This window comes from Canis lupus, chromosome 14 (genome assembly GCF_048164855.1).
Source record: "Canis lupus baileyi chromosome 14, mCanLup2.hap1, whole genome shotgun sequence".
Classification (NCBI taxonomy): Eukaryota; Metazoa; Chordata; class Mammalia; order Carnivora; family Canidae; genus Canis; species Canis lupus.
The window spans coordinates 13164708-13179026 of NC_132851.1; the positions used below are offsets into that span (position 1 = coordinate 13164708).

At 34.6% G+C, this 14319-nt stretch overlaps 1 long non-coding RNA gene across 5 annotated transcripts in view; it reads right to left on the reverse strand.

The window, feature by feature from the left end:
- The window catches only part of LOC140603729 (uncharacterized), a 208132-nt gene that overhangs the window by 114481 nt on the left and 79332 nt on the right, over positions 1-14319 (reverse strand). For all 5 annotated transcript variants that reach the window (XR_012006709.1, XR_012006708.1, XR_012006705.1 and 2 more), the window contains exon 5: positions 1158-1242. This is a non-coding gene — a long non-coding RNA (uncharacterized lncRNA). The remainder of the gene's footprint in view (positions 1-1157; positions 1243-14319) is intronic.

Sequence of the window (14319 nt, forward strand, 5' to 3'; positions counted from 1 at the left end):
TAATTCTGAAGTCTTCTTTTTCTATGACTAATATAGCTACTTTGGTTTTTGTTTTGTTCTTTTTATTTTCTACATAATATCTATGCTCAATGTGGGGCTTAAACACATTACCCCAAGATCAAGAGTTGCATGTTCTTCTAACTGAGCCAGGTAGGTGTCCCTTTTGTCTTTTTTTTTTTTTTTATTAATTCAGTTTAGTTAACATATACTGTATTATTAGTTTCAGGGGTAGAATTTAGTGATTCATCAATTGTATATAACACCCAGCGCTAATCAACTGCCCTCCTTAATATCCATCACCCAATTATCCCATCTTCCTACCCACTACCCTTCCAGCAACCCTCAGTTTGTTCCCTATAGTTATGAAAAATTCTCAGCTAGCATCATGCTCAATGGTGAAAACTGAAAGGTTCTTGATATTAGAGGTAAGGCGTCAATTTTTCAACATTGAGTATGATGCTAGTTGAGGAGTTTTCTTACCTTCTTTTTATTAGGCTGAGGAAATTACCCTATATTTCTAGTTTATTAGGTCTGTTTATCATGACACAGTGCTCATAAGTCTTTTTTTTTCATATGTCAAATACTTTTTCTGTATTGATTGAGATGAACATGTGGCTTTTATCATTCTATTCTATTCATTCAATGTATTATATTGATTAAAATTTGAGTATTAAGTCCTCCAAATTTGTTGCTGTGCATTTGCGATTTAACAGGTTCTTAGATATGACATTAAAAACACAAGAAAAAAAGTACTCAAACTTTTGATGGCTGTGAATACAAAATGTGAACTACTCACACATAAGGTCAAGTAGGCTTAGCAGCAATTGCTTATATAATGAAGATGTTACATCTGCTTTGTCCTGTGAATGTTTAGAGGGCACGAGTAAATTGCATTAATGTGTGTACCAGACTCTCTCAATCACCTATCTCAGGTACCCCAAAGTTTCTCACCTATTTACACATTTAAAATTCCATATGAATGACCAGAAGATGGAAAAAAAATCTTGAGTTGGCTCATAGATAGATTGGTTCCATATGTTTGTATTCATGAAAACAGACTACATTCACACTATAACTACACCTAAGGGTAACTAACCTAGAAGGAGAGAGGTAAAGGGAAAATCTCCCCCATATCTTTAACACACTTAGTCACTTACTTTGTATACAGAGAGAAGTTGCTTGAAGTATAGACATACACAGACTTGAAGGCAGTGTCAAATGGCATGGTGGGTTTGTTGGAAGCTGAAAAGATGAAGATTAAAGGATTAGGAACAAAGATGTTTGGAAAAGAAGTATATAGATGGACCTATCTAACTGGAAGAAAGCATGCATACATTACTTCAATGCCAACAGAGAATAATAAATTCAGAAGAACCACTCAATCTACTACTAGACAGATTTTTCCCTGTAGATATTAGCTAGTCTCTATCCTTGGCTAATACAATAATTAAATCACAGTTCTACAAACAGAGGGGACATAGTGGTAGGAATAGCAGCTACACAGAATTCACTGCATGTTGTCCTTTTCACTGATGCTAGTCTAGCTCTTGCTGCTGTTAATTGCCAAACTGCCAGCAGCTAAACACTCAATGTGTTGCTATTCTTTAATAAAGTCAATACGCAGTACCACAAAATTATTTTAGAACACATCCATCCTGAAAAGGACAGGGATTCATCCTTCTGGGAGTTATTTTCTATTCAAGAAATTATTTTTCCCTCTCTGTCTAGAGTACCACTGCCACCACAACTACTGCAATTCTAACCAAAGTCTGATTTATTGATATGGGATTTTACATAATAGCCTTTCAGAGCTAAAAAACAAATTTATAGCACTGGATGGAGAACAAGGACAATAACTATTTCTAATATATACACATATATATGTATATATCTCATATATAGAGATAGATGATATAGTTATAGTTTATAGAGATAAAATTATATAGATGCAGATGAAACATATCATGAGGACTATGTATGCCAAGACTCACAACAAACATTCTTCAACTGACCTTTCATAAACTTAATCGCAAATTAAAGTGATAAAATGGGTAAACACTAACTCACAAAAGAGCATATCCTGATTTGTTAGATGTACCTGATAACTCAGTTTCTCAGTTCTGCAGAGAAGAACCATAGATAAAACAGCAGCTGTAGCTCCAAACACATACACACATTTTAAATATACGTAAATATAATAATATAATATATAACACATATAATATACACTCTAAATGATAGATGCAACCTTTAATTATATACTATGTATATTAAACATATATATGTATATATATGTATACATATCATAGATATAACAAAATATATGTAGAACATTGATGAATATCAAGAGATAGGTAGGTAGAGAAAGAGATCTGAGAGAGCCTGAGAGAAAGAGAGAGATAGATATTCTATGCTGATAAGCTCTCATTGTGATAAAATGTTGGCATGGTCTTTTGGTATAGTGCTAGCATAATAATAATGAGAGTTACTCTTTTCAAGCTTATGTTATACATACCACAATGGGGACTAAGATTTGGTTCGGAGTCCCAAAATCTATAAGCTATGGGTCCAGGAATCAAGAGGTGAGCATAGAATTGGCACTCTCTGTATTATTTCCAATGAAACACTTAGGAATTTGTGCTTCCATCCCCACAATATTGGGCTGTGATGAATCAAAAAACTTGGTTTCTGTGTTTGGGGAGTCATTCTTGATGATAACCAGTAATTTTTCCACTTAACCTGAAGCTATAATACCTTTTGAGGCAAAAAACAAACAAACAAAAATATCTTTTGGGGCTTCTCATGAGTGTAAACTAACAAGTAAAGAAAGCTGTTAGTATATTGATGGTGTTAATAGACTTTTATTACCATCAGGCTGCTACACACAATGGTGACAGAAAGAGTAATCTGGAAATGAGAAGATACAAAGGGATATTTCTTAATGATTCATATCCAGTGATAACCAAGAATAGGCAATTACTGCAAAAGTGTGACAAAAGTAAAACAATTCAGTGTTTGTCTTTTCTGAGATAAAGTTTTAGAGAATCCCATCAGGAAAGAAACCTACATGAATCCCAGTGTTAATAAAGATTGAGGATATCTAGAATGAATTGTACACTAAATATCAATGTGGATAAATGTCAATATGGATAGATAGCTGAGTAAATAGTACAATAAAATGTAGTTTTAATCATTAAATGTCCTGTATTAAGCATATTTTGAGATTGCCACCACATACCCACCTTGAAGACCTTTTAATAGGCTGATTTGTTTTAAAGATTTTATTTATTTATTCATGAGAAACACAGAGAAAGAGACAAAGACATAGGCAGAGGGAGAAGCAGGCTCCATGCAAGGAGCCCAATATGGGACTTGATCCCAAGACTCCTGGATCATGCTCTGAGCCAAAGATGTTCAACCACGGAGCCACCCAGGCATCCCTTAATAGGCTGAATTTAATGTAGGAAATGAGTATATCTGAATGACAAAAAAGAGCAGATAATTAATAACTAACCTCACATTTCTTAACCCTCACTTTGGTCCAACCTGTTGCCAGTAAAAGTAGTCTGACTGAACCTTGCTTTAACCTCACATTACATCTAGCTTTCCTTAAGTAATATATTTGCCACTGCCACTGCATGATCCACCCGTATATGATTTCAAGGAGCCACTTTTATAAAATCTGGAAATGCAAGGCTGTAAAAACCCTGTGAGCAACCACTGGTCAATGGGAGATGAGAGTCAGTAGCAAATATTCTCTTCTGCGTATCAGGCAGACAATTCTGAGGTATGTGTAGCATGGTCCTCAGGTAGTCCTAAGGAGCATTACTTCCAATTGACCCTAGTGTTCACTAGATTAATAGTACAACCTAGAATTTGCCGCTTCAGCCATTTTACTTCCTCCAGTTTCACTAATCATTTTCATTGGGGCTATTGCCTGAAATAAATTATTTTAATGGAAACCCTTCCCTTAGCTTCTGTGATTAGAGGCACATAAGGTAAGAAAATCTCTTATGGCCACCCTTGATATATGAAAAGCTCAACTGAGAATTAGTGGAAAAGTATGTTTTAGCCATGTGTCAAAGAGAGAGGCTGTACATCGAATCATTAAAAAGAAATACAACTGGAAGTTGAATTCCCAGAAATAGATAACTTTATACAAGTACAACAAAATTAACTGTCAAAATAATCCATTACATTTTGCTGAATGCATTAAAGACACATTGAAAGAGATTGAAAGAGAAAAAAGTTTAGCTAAATATAGAAGAGCTGTAAAATACAGATTTTATTCACAGAGCGCCTGGGTAGGTGGTAAACTCTACCGGCAAATAATTCAAAGCCAAAAGCAACAAAAAGAAGAATCCCTAATATGACTCTATTTGGAGATAGGGTCTTTAAAGGAGTAATTATAGTTAAATGAGGTCATAAATGGAGCCCTATCCAATATGATTGCTGGAAGAAATACCAGAGGAGAGGCCATATGAGACAGAGGGAGAAGGTGGACATCTGCCAGCCAAGGAGAGACCTAGGGAAAACCAAACCAGCTACCATCTTGCTCTTCAAATTCCAGGCTCCAGAACTGTGAGAAATAAATTTCTGTTATTTAAGAAACTCCATCTCTGGAATTTTATTGTAGCAGCTCTTGTAAACTAATACACATTATGGCTACTTACTTTTTTTTTTTTTTCACAATTTGCAACTTGTCCTTCTGTATTCCATTTTGTTCTTTTAATTCTCAAATTTTTCTTTAGTTGTGGTAAATCTACTGTAAAAATCAACCATTTGATTTTTATTTTTTCACTTGTTTTATTTGGTTTGGAATGTTCTTTTAAAAACAAAAGATTTTATTTATTTATTCATGAGAGACACAGAGAAAGAGACAGAGACACAGGCAGAGGGAGAAGTAGGCTCCCTGTGAGGAGCCTGATGTGGGACTAGATCCCAGGACCCGAGGACCACAACCTGAGCCAAAGGCAGATGATCAACCACTGAACCACCCAGGTGCCCCTGGAATGTTCTTTAAAAGACTTTTTTTTTTTTTCAAGAGCAGTTTTAGATTTGCAACATAATTGAGAGGGAGGCACAGAGATTTCCCTTTTACTTCCTGCTCCCACATGTACATATCTTCTCCCTTATAAAAATCACATCTTCAGAGAAGATATACGGATGGCAAAGAAGCATATGAGATGTTCTACATCATACGCCACCAGGGAAATGCAAATTAAAACATATTTTTTCATGTTTCACAATTTTAACATATTATTCTAACTATTCTGTACAAATTGAAAACCCATATTGAGTTGCAAATGTACCACAAGTTAAGACTGAGCACTCTATAGACCTGGTCACAGTGTGGAGAAAGTGTCCCTCATGGCCAGAGACTGCAGACACATACTCAGAAATATACACTCCAGACAAGAACAGGCCACTTGGAACTCAGAGCTTTTAAGACCGGATGAATAGTAGGGCAAGAAATGGGAACTTCTAAGAAAGCAAGACTCAATTCTTATCTCACCAAATGGAAATCTCTACCTCCCAGGCCAAGCCCCAAACCACAGAAGACTGATTTTTCTGCCTGTTAAATCCGTCCATTTCTGAGAAAGGATTGTTAAAGTCTCCAACTCTGGTAGTGACTTCATCTATTACTTTTCCTTTCAGTTCTATCAGTTTTTGCCTCATGTAGTTTGATGCTCTGATGATGGGCATTTACACATTAAGAAAAATTATTGTCTTAGAGATTCATCCTATGAATGTGCTTGTTTCATCCCTGATGAATTTGCTTACTTTGAAGTCTGTTCTTCCTAAAATTCATATAGCAACTCCTTTTTTCCTTTTAATTAGTGTCAGCATGATATATTTTTCTCTATCCATTTACTGTTAATCTATGTGTGCCTAGAGTGGGCTGAAGTTCAGTAATTCCCTTCTGCAGATCAGTTAGGTTCTGAATATTCCCTAGCTCTCTAAGCTCTGGTTAACTGGTTTCCCCTAAGAGCAGGCCTTATTAAGAACAGAATGTTTTGATGTATTTCAAAATGTTTTTTTTTTTTTTTCTCCTTCCCTGGCTGGAAGCTAAGGGCTTTTTCCCCAATAATTGTGGAACCCTCATAGAAACTACTTCATGAAGGTAAAGCTCACAGTGTTGTGGGGACTCCCCCAACCAAGTCGAGCATTGCCTTGCAGGTTCCCCTACCTGAAGAGACTCTGTGTGGGTAAACTGTGACTTCCTCTATTCCTCTGTCTCTCCAGTCTTGGGGGAAGCAGTTCAGCCTGTGTCCTCCCTTCTCATCTGGATCTGAGAAGAGTTGTTGATTTTTTTAGTCTGTTTAGCTTTTTACTTGTTAGAATCGAGTGGTGACTTTCAAGCTCCTTACATGTGAAACTATAAACCAAGAAGTCCTGTTCCTTTTTATAGCTTCATATTTTCTGAAAAATCATATTTTATCCATTGGAACATATTAAGCATTGTTAGAGTAATATTAATTTCTCATACTTCAGTTATCAGGAGACTGTATTTCAATTTTAGCTGTTTGTTTTCTCATTTCTTAGGAAAAACAGTTATTTTTAGTTGAGGTATGAATATTATATGAGGAAAGTATGGGAAATCTCTCAGGTCTTGGTTAACAGCCTCATATGGAATGGGTTTATGTCTTTTGGAGACTGAGGGCTATTATATAAACAGATCATCTTCAGTTATTATGGAGATTGAGATAATTGAAACTTGATTTAAGTTCCTTTAGAGCTAGGCTATTGTTTCATTTTACAAGGCTATAGTCATTCAAAAGTAGGTGAGGGAAGGCACTAGACTCAACATACTTGGTGGATTTTGAACTCCAAGTTTTCTCTCTCTCACTTCAAAAGACTCAAAAGACATTACAAGATTATCAGCCACCACTTTTATAATTGACAAAATCATGGTTTTGATTCATTTATTTTTTTAAGATTTTATTTATTTGTGAGAGACAGCATAAACTAGGAGGAGAGGGAGAAGCAGGCTCCCTGCTTAGCAGGGAGCCCCCTGTGGGGGTCAATCCCAGGACCCTGAGATAATGACCAAAGACTAAGGCAGCCACTTGACAGACTGAGCCATGCAGGTGCTCCATTTTAATTTATTTCAAAGTAAATATTTATTTCTATCCTTTATCTTGTCTTTGCTATTTTTTAAAGATCTGTTATATTAATGATGCTTTCAATAATCTTATTAAATATTGAATCAAAAGTCCTCATTGTTATATGCCAGATGGTTAGTCTAAGTGACAGGCTTTCATTCTTGAAAATGAAAGTTAATTTTATAATAGATTCAAAGTGAAAAGAAAATTTTCTTCCAAGTAATATATATATATAATATATATATATATATATTATATATAAACAGGTAAAAAAGAAGAAAAAATGAGAAAAATAATCCAATTATGAGACCCAAGATAAGAAGATCACCACTCAGAGGTAGAGTATATATTCTTTCCTTAAGATCTCATTGTATTACATTGTCATAAAATAAAATGTTCATATTTTTAGTTTTTATTTATTTTTAAAGATTTTATTTATTTTTTCATGAGAGACACAGAGAGGGGGGCAGAGACACAGGCAGAGGGAGAGGCAGGCTCCTCGAGGGGAACCTGATGTGGGACTCTATCGTGGGTCTTTTGGATCATGTCCTGAGCCGAAGGCAGATACTCAACCACTGAGCCACCCAAGCATCCCAGAATGTTTATATTTTTAGAATTATAGTAACCTATAATATAGATAAAAAGTATGATTTAATTCACACGATTCCATATGTACTGTCATTCAAGGATTTTGAAGATTATGCAACACATACACATAACGACAGTATTAAACATTTTAGGATTCAGTTAATGACTAAAGAGAAATATTGCCTCTAACACAGTTGTTTAGGATTACTTCTTTCTACTTTTTGTTTAATAACTTCACAGTATGACTAACTTCAAATACCTTCCTAGGCATGTTTGCTTACATTCTGGAGCCCTAAACCCAGAGATGCCTTCCACCTGTCCCCTGGAGAAAACCAGTTGACATTTCAGGGTAGCAAATAATCTTTCTCTCTAATGTGTGGGGCAGACAGATATGTCAGCAGCCCCATGAGAATGCAGGGTCTCCTTATTCTGGCATTCTTTTCTTATGCAAGCCCACAACATATTCAGTTAAATATACAGCCCTCCTGATAATGCTCTGTGTGCTTTGAGTGTGTGCTTTCTTCTACTCTGTGAGTAACAAATTGTTTTTCTGCTCCAAGGTTCTTGTATTTTTCTGTTAGCATATGTGTGTGAAACTATAGCAGCTAACTTGTTAGCTTTCTGTAACACCACAACTTCTGACTTGGCAATATTTTATAAAATCACTAAATAATAAAAATATCTGAATATACCTCTTTAAAATAGGATTGACAAGAAAAATGAATTTTAAAACAAAAATCATGTGTAAAGGGTTCTATATACAAAATATATGAAGGGATTCGTTATATTTCCTTGCTTTGATTCCAAGACTTTCACAAGTTGGCCACAGCTTCATTTCCTCTCCTAATTTTCTACTTCTATTCAACATAAATCATATACTCCAATAGGAACAAACTACTCGGTGCCTCCTATACAGGCTTTACAATGTTTATTTTGCTTGATCTTTAATCAGTCTGTTTCATGGAAAGCCTGAACTTCTTTGTTCTCTGTAATGTAGAACTCAAGAATGAAATGATTTGCTGTATGTCATCCCGTCAGAAATGTTTTGTATTAAATAGAGTGGGTCCCTTGAGTCAAAGCCCATTAATGTCCAATGCTGCTTCTACTACTTACTAAATATCCAGACCACTGTTTATTCATCTCTGAAAAATGATGATAATAATACAGTTAGTTTTGTAATAGGGGGAGGGGAAATCAAATGAGCTAACCTATACAAAGTGCTCAGCATGGTCCACTGATAATGGTAATAATCATAAGAGCTAACTCTGACAAAGCATGAATGTCCTGGCGCTTTACATGTATTAGCTCATTTAATTGCCAACTTAAAAAAAATCCATATTTTAATTTTCACAGCTGGATATCACAGCGCCTTCTACGCTTCCACAAAATTCATTTTCTGAAATGTAGATGCCTTTTTTATATATATAATATATATATAGTACAAGGGTTTAATTTTATATAGATTACCTCAATAAAGAAAGACAAACTTCTTTAAGTATAGGGGCTCTAATTTATTATGCTTTTACACTTCACCGGGCTTCTTACAGTGATATACATATAAAACAACTCAATTCATACTAGGTTACTTTTTTTTAATCCCATTAATTGCTCTTAAGCAAAACACAGTGAATGATATTCATGATCGTATTAACAGTCTAGCCCTAGATTAGCAGGGTAATTATGGCGAATGAGGCCGTTTAGTTATCCTCAAAGAATAGTCTATGGTTTAAGGTATTCATCATAGTTTAGCCTGTGAGTTACAACTCCTCACTGGAAAAGGTATTTGTTTACATTGGACACAATAATCTCAGTGCCTGCCACACTATCAATTTCTTATTTTAGAATCTTCTCTGACATTTGGAGAAGATATCTATGACTTCTTTTCTATGTGATCTTTATTCTGGACCCAGTGGATTTGTGCAGGGATAAATATCTTTCTAGGAAATATAGTCTATTCTATGGCAAATGTGCTTTGAGATAGGTTGGTGGAAAAAAAATAATACATTCTCTCTTTTACTTGCCATATGTAATCATTTACAAAACATAATTGATTTAATCCTTATTTTCCTGTGCTAAAATCTAAATCTAACCTTCTTTTGTTTATTGAATAATTAAATTATTTGAGTACACACTATAACCAGGAATGATCTAATCTGTGAGAGTAAGTAAGTCAGGTAAAGCCCTGACTATAACTGTATTCTCATAGGAGAAGGAATATAAGATACAAGTAAACAAATAAATTATTAAACTTGATAAGCATACATTGGGAAAAGTACTTCACAGGAAATAAACAGATTGATATACTTGACTAACCAGTTGTGGCAAGGATAAAAATGAGTCATCCTTGAGAAGAGCCAAGGAAAAGTGTTTCCATGAAAAGGTAAAACAGGTCTGAAGATCCTGCTGGTGGGAAATTACTTGTGGATGAGAAGGAAAGGAAAGGAGCCAAGCATAGCTTAATTAGAGTAAGAATGAGGGGGAAAATGTTGTAAAATTAATTGGCAGAATCTTATGACAGGCCTTAGTATTATAGTAGGAGTTTATTTTAATATTTCCTCATACTAGGTAGGAAACTAAATGCATAAAGTTTCCAGAAGGCAATAGATTATTCTTATAAACTGAAGAATTCATACTCTGCCTAAATTAGGCATTTAAAGTCAATGAAAAAGAGCAACAAAAAATATGGGGCTAACCGAAAGATTCAAACACTATCCACCCCCCAAAAACCAAAACCAAAACTAAAACCAAAAGTATTTTCATGCCAAATTAAATACCACTTTCTCCTTCCTGGAAATATGTGTGTGTGTGTGTGTGTGTGTGTGTGTGTGTGTTGGGGATGATATATGCTTCAAAATCTTATTTATTTATTTATTTATGATAGTTACACAGAGAGAGAGAGAGAGAGAGAGAGAGAGAGAGAGAAGCAGGCTCAATGCACCGGGAGCCCAACGTGGGACTCGATCCCAGGTCTCCAGGATCGCGCCCTGGGCCAAAGGCAGGGGCCAAACCGCCGTGCCACCCAGGGATCCCCTTCAAAATCTTTTTAAATCATCCCTTACTTTCACCAAGAATTGGCAATTTCTCAATCACATTCTGCAAAAAAATTCGTAAATATGATTCAATTCAAATAAGCCTGGCCTCTAACCAGATGTTTACCCATACTAGTTAGTGATTCTGGGGGGAAAATCCTACTTGTTAATTACTTCACTAGCATCTAGTCAGAAGAATATCATTATCATTTTCACTTTTTTTCCTAGAATTTTTCTCTTTCCCAAATTTTGTAATATCCAATACTAAACAAAGTACAAATGTCCTTCATGAAATTTAGAGTCTATAAAAGATAACACACAATACTCAAATAGATACACATATATGTAATTATTTCCAAATAGAGCTTGAAATTCTGATCAGGTGTTTCTAAAAGTGACAAAGGAACATTTCACTATCCTGATTAGATTCTGTGATTGCAGAATCAAATGTGGTCTCAGATCACACAGTCCCAAGTCCTTAAGCAAGTTTTAGACCTGCTTAATCTATCCTTTTCTATTTTGTAGCCTTCATATTTTACCAGTAAATAATCTCTAACTTTATATTTCTTGGCTATAATAGATTTTTCTTCGGTGTGTGAGAATAACTGAATAATCTCTGCATTCCTACTCCCACAACCCCCAAACATGCACAAAGCCCCACAGACATATACACACAGACACAGGCAGAGATGTTTGTAGCTAAAATCTATTGATTCTTCAGGTCTCTGCTTAAATGTTACTTCCCTTTTGTAGTATTTACTGGCTCCCCAGAGTAGGTTAAATACTCTAATTTAAATTCATTTGCAGCTTTGCACTCCTATATAGCACTTACAAAACTAGTAAATGGAGCACCTGGGTGGCTCAGAGGTTGAGCATCTGCCTTTGGTTCAGGCCATGACCCCAGGGTCCTGTGATAGAGTCTTGCATCAGGCTCCCTGTAAGGAGTGTGCTTCTTCCTCCGCCTATGTCTCTGCCTCTCTGTCTCTCATGAATAGATAAATAAACTATTAAAAAAAAAGAATAGTAAGTAACTGAACATTTATGTAATTATGTTTTAAGGAATATCTGAAACTACACTGCATGTTTTGTGATTAAATGAAGTGTAATTCTAGCATCTAGCAAGGACCTTGGCAATGGCTAGAATTTCTAATGAATAAAATATAATAACACTGCCTAAGAAGGTTGCTGAAGTATCACTGTGACCACCAAGTTTTCTCTACCAGAAATTCACTAATGACAGATAGATATGGTCAAGTAGTTAGTGCCAGGAATAGAAACTCAAAGGAAATTATGAAATAGGCAGAATTAATAAAGCATGTGTTAGAAGGTAGACCGAGACTAATAGTTTGAGTAAGCATAAATCCAAAATACATGCAGAGGAGAAATAGTCTGTTTCTTGATATGCGTGCTGACTCCATTGGTGTGTTGATTTTGTGAGGTTACACAGCGCTACATCCTTGTAAAGTGTGAATGTATATTTAATCAGTATGCGAATATTTGTGGATATGAGAAAAAAAAAAAGTAGCTGATTTTTTGGCCGGGTCAGCAGAGGCAGATTCAGACAATGTTTTGTTTTGTCATAATGGAGCAGAAATAATCAACTATTGATGAGGAAGAAGGATAGCTTGCCAACTATTGCTTCCTGGATCCTAAAACATCTTGATCTCAGGCTATGCCCTATTCTGGGAATCTAGCCCTCTAGCTCATCCTGAACTTCTGTGAAATTCTTGATTTTATTATGGTTCATACATGATATTATGATATCTTAATAGTATAATTTAATAATAACCTTACAATAAACTGTCCTTTCCTTATAATTTGGAGATGTGAATGTCCATCACAAAAGAAGCTGTTCTTTTAAATACTGATAATATCTAACACTATTCATTTTCCTAGTTATACAAAAATCATAAGTAATACATGTGAAAACCTAAATAAATAAAATCTCTTCTCTGCAATCCAAAAAATTATCTGCAGGAAATTTTAAATCATTTGTTAAAAAAGTTTAGGGCTGAGAAGTTTTCAGAGAAGTTTGGTATGTCTATTATTCTTTTATTTAGAATTTTGAACTTGCTACTGAATATCTCTTTTTGTATTTTAATGAGGAATTAATGAAATCTAATGTGAAAGTGAAATATAATTCTTAAGTAAGGCTAATTTTAGATATTGTGTTTATAATAGAGTTTAAATATTTGTTTTCTTAAAATAATAGCAAATATCTTTGGAACCTACTACTAGAACAAAAAAACTGTGCTTCAAATCTTTGCACAGAGAAATCTTTGGATTTAACAGTCTGATTTACGCACTATTACGTTGTTTTAGTTCATGTTTTTATATACTTCAAAATAGTAAATATCTAAATTTAAAAAACACATCTTCTAAATGTCTTTGGCTCAATTTATTGATTTGAAATTGTAAATTCTATAGGAATAATGAGCTAAAAATTAAGCTTAAATTGGACATGGTAAGTAACCATTTCCTTTAAGCTCAGTATTAACTGTTTTGTTTTGTCATAATGACACAACTCATATTTACAGGACTTGTAACATTCATTTCATCTTATTGGCAAGCTGTTATTTGGTGGCTATTTCCTTACATCACTTCCTGATGAAGTAGAAAAAAAGCAGAAGTTGATTTTCAATCATGTCAGGGAAATTTATAATGCAAATACCTGGATCAAAATATTTCTCTTTTCTCATTAGCTTTTCAAAGATGCCTCACATCTCATATATGCTTGGTTTAATATCTTATGCTACAGATTTACTTGTCATGAAAGTTCCAAAGATTGATGATCATACAAAAATATAAATAATTTAACTGTTTTCTTGTGTTTCATTTGATTTTAGCAACATTTTTCAAAGATAGGAATAAAAAATATCTTAAGCAAGTTAGGGTGCTAATAGAATGAAAACCTTAAAGAAAAAAAGCATGGAGGGCTGGATTTCTTCATAAATAATTCATGGATAGGGGCTTATTGTACACTTTGTGGGACTCGCATGAACTTGTTCTATCTACCAGAGAAAGCTATTTCCTCAGTACAGTAAAAATAGTAAGGTTAGACTAGAGGACATAAAGGATCTTCCTAAAATAATTCTCTCACTTTCATAAAGCTGTTTATCAAATGGGAATTTCCTAAGTAATAATCTTTTTCTAAGTCACAATCTCCTTTTGCTAAAGTTGAAACATTCAAGAAGCAGTGCAAAGAATATGTTTTTGTTGCAATTAAATTGATTACATTGTCTGTCATTTAAATGAAATTCTGGGTTTACAGAGGCTAGAGCCAGGCCAAAGACACCAGAAGCAAGGGACACGGAGTTCATGCTGGACTAGTACCCTGTGACCAGACACAGGTAAAAAGCTCTGATTCCAAAGACTAGTTAGAATTCATTACATGGTTTGGGATATATTAAAATCATAATATGTCAGTCATTCATGACACAGATTGAAAATTTGTCTGCTAATTAGCGTAAATAACATGTTATCACTTTATCAATATTATATCAATTCAACCTAACCAGAGAGAAGCCATGATGCGGGTCACAGCTTTGAATTTAATAAGGTCAGATATATTTGGAAAAATAAATGTAAAAGAAAAA